The sequence below is a fragment of the Balearica regulorum genome, chromosome 9 (genome assembly GCF_011004875.1).
Source record: "Balearica regulorum gibbericeps isolate bBalReg1 chromosome 9, bBalReg1.pri, whole genome shotgun sequence".
In the NCBI taxonomy this organism is placed as follows: Eukaryota; Metazoa; Chordata; class Aves; order Gruiformes; family Gruidae; genus Balearica; species Balearica regulorum.
In genome coordinates this window covers 11,890,201-11,895,925 of record NC_046192.1, presented here as the reverse complement: position 1 = coordinate 11,895,925, position 5,725 = coordinate 11,890,201, and positions in this window count along the sequence as shown.

Below are 5,725 nucleotides of genomic sequence, written 5' to 3'. Positions count from 1 at the left end.
AATTTAATTCCTTCGTACAAGGAAATGCACAAACAGGAATGCTTTAGGGGCCTCCGTGTTTGGTATTGTGGCAGACATTATCTCACTGGTTCCACTCTGATCATCTCTTTCTATCAAGAAAGAGCTCTTCTGTCACTTGATCTAGAGAAGTAGTTCCTAACAATCTGACTGAACTGACTCAACGCATCATGCAACAAGACTTCTTTTTCTCCGCCTTCACATTACTAGCGCCACTTCTGACTTACATGCTGATGATGTCAGAAGCAGGCTCAAGCCCTCAGAAGCAACCACTATGGCGATATACATTGCTCTACGTTGTCCTGAGAAGTGCAGGATATCAGAACAATTTATCTCTTTGCAGTTCCATCAATGTATTTCCATAGAGTGACACGTAACTAAGCACTGCAGGCTACCAATGTAGTTCAAAGAAAGCGTTCACCACTGTTTAAAAGGTGTTCAGTCAGAATAGTATATATTACTGTAGGAATGCTTCCAGACAGGATTGTTTAACATCAAATCTGTTCTAAATTGCAGTAGACCTTTTACATTGCGATTCAAAAGTCACGAGACATGTCTAGCACATCCCACATCATGCTTGCATGAAGTCTAGCAAAGCAAACATAACTGAACATTCCTGTACAATGGCTGTTTTTTTAAACAGTTACTACACAATTGTTAACTGAACTACAAGTTATGACAACTGATATATCCATAGTCATCCCTTTGGCATTCTTTATAAAAACATGAATCACAGAAACATTCATCATGAGGAACTCCCATCATAAGGACACGTATACAGTGTGTCATTCAGCCTTGCTGTATCTTTCCACTCTGTAAAATGTAACTGTCAGAACACCTTGAATGAATCATATAGGCCAACATATAGGTTTGGTAAAGAAAAGCTCTGATAAAACACATGTCAAAATTAGTTAGTTCTGTTTAGCTTCAAGTAATGCTTGTGTGCAGAAGAAAAATGAAAGTTTTCTTTCTTCGTAAGTCATTCTATCAAACATAGCAATAGCACCACGTTGGCATACATTAGCCAGAAAACAAAACACTTGGAAGAAATTGGCCTACCAACAAAGCTCAGACATTGAAAAGCATGGATAAACAGCACAAACAGGATAAAATACCTACCAAAACAGATTGTGCTTGCACTTGGTCAACAGGAAGGGGAGGAATTAACCACTGTAGCTGCCCCAAAGAAGTCAGAGGAAAAGGAATAGACCTAACATATCCAGAAGCCCTTTCAAAGAGATTCATGGTTTTTTCCCATGTTCCCCCACCCAAAGCATTTCACCACTTGGACTAACACTTGACTGAAATGGTGTTGACAGCTATTCTTTATGGCACCTTTTGTCTGCCCAAGCTACAGAATTAACATTAATTTTCCCTGAAAGTTAAAGTGGCTTTGTTCAGAATTGTGCCAGCCTTCTGGAGGTGAAAGAAGAGGGTACAGATGTGCGATAAATGTATGAACAACATACTATGTCATATAAAGGAAATGACCTTAAGAGAATGAGTGAACAGCACTACCTACAGATGTCACCGGCTATATTTTCCCATGGCTGTAGGCACTTGCATAGTAAGAAACACAGTGACACCCTCTGTGTCCTTGCTCTTCCTCTTTTCCAGGCAAGAGATGCCTAAAAGATTTCCACTCCCTTATGAACACTGAGTATTTATTCACACTTTTGCAAATGCAGAGGGCTAACTGGTAATAATTTTATACTAGCTCTCCTCAGGTTCAGACAGTTATATAAATGACATTCAAGAGAAATACCAAAAAATTATTTCCTAAAAAACATTAATCTTTTGGTCTATTTTTTAAATGAAATACTAGATTTAGAATTACTTACAATGCCTAATTATAAAAAGTCATGTGCTTAATTGAATTTGTTTTCAGTTTCTGTTCATGCATTCCTTAATGAGTCTATGAAGCTCCCTAATGCTACCATAATATAGTGTTTCAAACTTAGTCCCCAAGTCACAATGATCATAGGTGACCTGTACCCATAACATTAGAAGTGATAGGTCTTATACCATAAAAACCCAGTAATTTCTGCTATCCATAGATTTCAAAATTGATGGGTTTGTCATCTGAGAAAAATGTATGCTTTGCTTTTAGCAAAAACCCCAGAACTGGTTGGATTTTCAGTACTTCTGTGGTGCTGTGAGCTGTAGTTGCTAAGATCTTAATTCTTAATTTAAATCCTATTATAGAGAAAAACCACCATGCATAATTATTTTTTTTTTTACAATTCATTACTGCATAAATAGATTAAAGGAATTTTAAATCTTCTGGTATTAAAAATCTAATGATAAAAATCTATAAATTATTATCATAGTGTAAAAGGAGGAATTTATAATTTTTACGGTAAATGACATAAGCATACTTAATCATAGATGTGGATATTCAGATCAGAAAAATGTTACATATATATCATTAAAAGCTGTGAAAGCAGTATTTTAAACACAATATTATGAGCATTTTATTTCTAAAAATGATGCTGATATTAAAAGTATGTAAAACCATGCATCACTTTATAGCTACACTGCAAAATTATGGGCATCTGCTCTAACTAGAAATCTCGTCTTAGTTCCTTTTTGCTTTCTGTATTGACATTTGTTTATGGTTGAAGAAATAACTCGCTCTAGTATTGTGTTTGCTAAGAGGCTCTTAACTTAAAGTTGCCTTCCCTGATACTGATGCTACTCGATAGCCTGGAAATTACACTCAGGTTCCAATTACTAAATCTATTTCATACTGGAATAGAAAAGTGAACTACTTGCTGCAACATGAGGTGTTTATCGACTAACTGAGCCTTTGCATTATACAACTGAAGGTACACAGCTAGAGCTTTATTGCCACTAATAAATAACCTCTGTGAACAATGATTTCATTAAACCTCATTCTGTATCTTTGTGCTCAGTGAAAATGGTGGAGTAATGGTAAGGGTAACAGTGATGGTATCAAAGAAAAATTGGACTTGAGATACAATGGAAAGCTTTTCCTTTTATACCCTCTCAATGCCAGCAGCCTTTCTTCAGTGTTGTCCAGGGTACTTTAACTGATGTTCTTCTAAGAACAGATTTCCAGCCATTATGAACCTCACATTTCAGCCTTCTTCAGTTAAAATTATCCAGTAGTTCTAATTGCAGTACTAAGTAAAACAGGGCAGGAAAGACAGCACTGTTAGCACAATCACTGCAGACAGGCCAGGGCACTCAGTAACCCTTCACAGATGGCCTTTAATGCAATAGAGGTCACAATTTAGTTTTTTAGATTAGATTAACACTTGAATGCATCTCATCTGCCTGAAAAAAGAGGCAGGCAAGTGAGACACCACAAAGCTGGCAAAGGATGAAAAAGACAGACAAATAGAAGAATAAAACCCTGCAGTTTCAAATTACATCATTTTCTTTTGCCACAAGAACTTAAGTATCCCACAACCACAAGGTTATTTTCCTCCCACAACTTCATCCCTCATTTCCTATCATAAACATGCAATGACTTTGTCAATACTTTTGACTTGGGCCCTGATCTTGCACACTTGCATATACATTTAAGTTTACTCACATGAGTAGCACCATTGGCTGCAATGAAAGAACTCGCCACACATGTAAATCTTTTAAGACTGCTGGCTTCATTTTGTTAAGGTGAAGCAGGATGCTAAAAGAACTTTGTTCCTGAAAGTTTAACAAGGAACGTTACGTGGCAGGAAGAAGAAAAGAACCAAGCATTTCACAGATTCCTTAAAATAAGCTGAAATTAATTTTTAAAAGATGCATTGAAAATGCTAACAGAAACAATCTTTGCTCTGCTCTATCTCTTCATAGTGCAAACACAAGTTGTCCACATTCTGAAATAGAGAATTGCAGAAAATTAAAATTAATAATTTCAAACTAACACATTCTTCTCTGTCATATACTGTGCCAAATGGTGCATTATCAGATTTCTGATATGCTGCTTTGAATGATTCATGGAACACTTAACATTACAATATCTCGCCGATATATATCCTGCTGGGATTTATTGACACTATAACATTTCTAAAACTAAATAAACTAATGTTATACACATATGATGTCCTGAATTCACAGATCTCAGTATTGCAATACATTTGGAAAAACACAGACTTGCAACACCTGGTATCACATGGGATATATGATTCTAACACGACATTAAATTCTGGTTCTGTCTATACATAACCTTTTTCCAAATGGGAACATGTATATACTGAAAAATTAGTTATGCACTAGAAAACCTACAGCCATTTCAGAGTACTGCTTTATGGCTCTGGAAGATTTGTGAAATGGCATTTCTATTGTTTTGAGGTGTACCAATTCAGGACAAAAGTTTGATGCCACTAACACTAACAGATCTCTCCTAGCTCTAATAAGGTGTTTTGTGGTTTTTGATTTTTTAAATGTGTATATAATAAAGTTTTCTTAAATATATTAGCCTAATACCACTCTGTGAGAATTTTCTACAGATGGGAGCAACAAGAAATAAAATCACTGGATGTCAGCAGTGGAAGCACTCTCCTAAATCTGTGACAGAACTACATGACTCTCTTTCCTCTCAACCTCCTCTGCTTTTCACAATCTTTCAGAATCATCTTTCTCAAGTACAAGCCCAAGTCAGAATTCAGTTTATATTGTCTTAAACCATTTGACAGAAAGTCTCCCCTCAAAAGGCAGACAATTATATGCTCATAATTCATGAACAGAATTATCCACTAATCCTAAGTAACACTGTTCTTCATGATTTTCACTTGAAAATTAAGTATATAAAGCACTGGAAAAGCAAATTTAAAATGAAAAAAATGGAACAATTCTTCTTCTACTTAGAACAACACAATGTATTACCAAAGTATTACTTAGCTGTGACTAAATCACTTAAAGTATTTAAAACTAAAGAGTTTTTGATTACCGCAATGTTTGGGATGAGCTATTAGGTTATAAATAAATAAACACTAAAGCTATATGTTGCACATGATAGACCCAACTACAGAAGACATCATTATCGATTGGTTTTCCTCTTTTAAAAGAGTGTGTGAGTTCAATCCCAGTGGCTATATAAAAGTAGTCTTTGAGTTCAGTAGGAGGTTTTCTCTATGAAAAATAGTAAACAGGGTATTAGCAGCCTCCAGGACTCCAAGGAATGGAGCAGTTTCAACTTCCACTTTAGTCAATGGAAATTATGGCTAAAGAGATGACAGTAAACGGCATGCAGAATCAGTTTTAAAAGTTGCTGCAAACAACCACCACCTATTTTCTTACCAGAGACAATCAGTAGGATTCATCTCATGAGCAATACACTTCAGCAGTAGCAAGTATTCGCAGAAATGTTTCCAATTAATTCAATTTAAGTTGTCATAAAATTGAAAAATAAAACACATCAAAATCTGCATGAGAATCAATGAACATTTGAAGATGGTGTCAACTTGCACACATGACCTTTCCACCATTACAGTGCTTAATAGTATAATGTATTTTGCAACTACTGAATTAAAATTTATATTGCACTGAAATAAATGCTTTGCAAAAAGGCAGTTACAAATTGCTTTGGTCCATTTGTAGCTTAATTTACCACTAAAACACTGAAAAATTATCAGGAGACCTGATAAAAGTTTGAATTTGATTGTTAAAAAGAATGTGTATTCACTTACAACTACATTTTCTTTGTCTATGGTATTATCACTTGAAAGAATATGCTTAA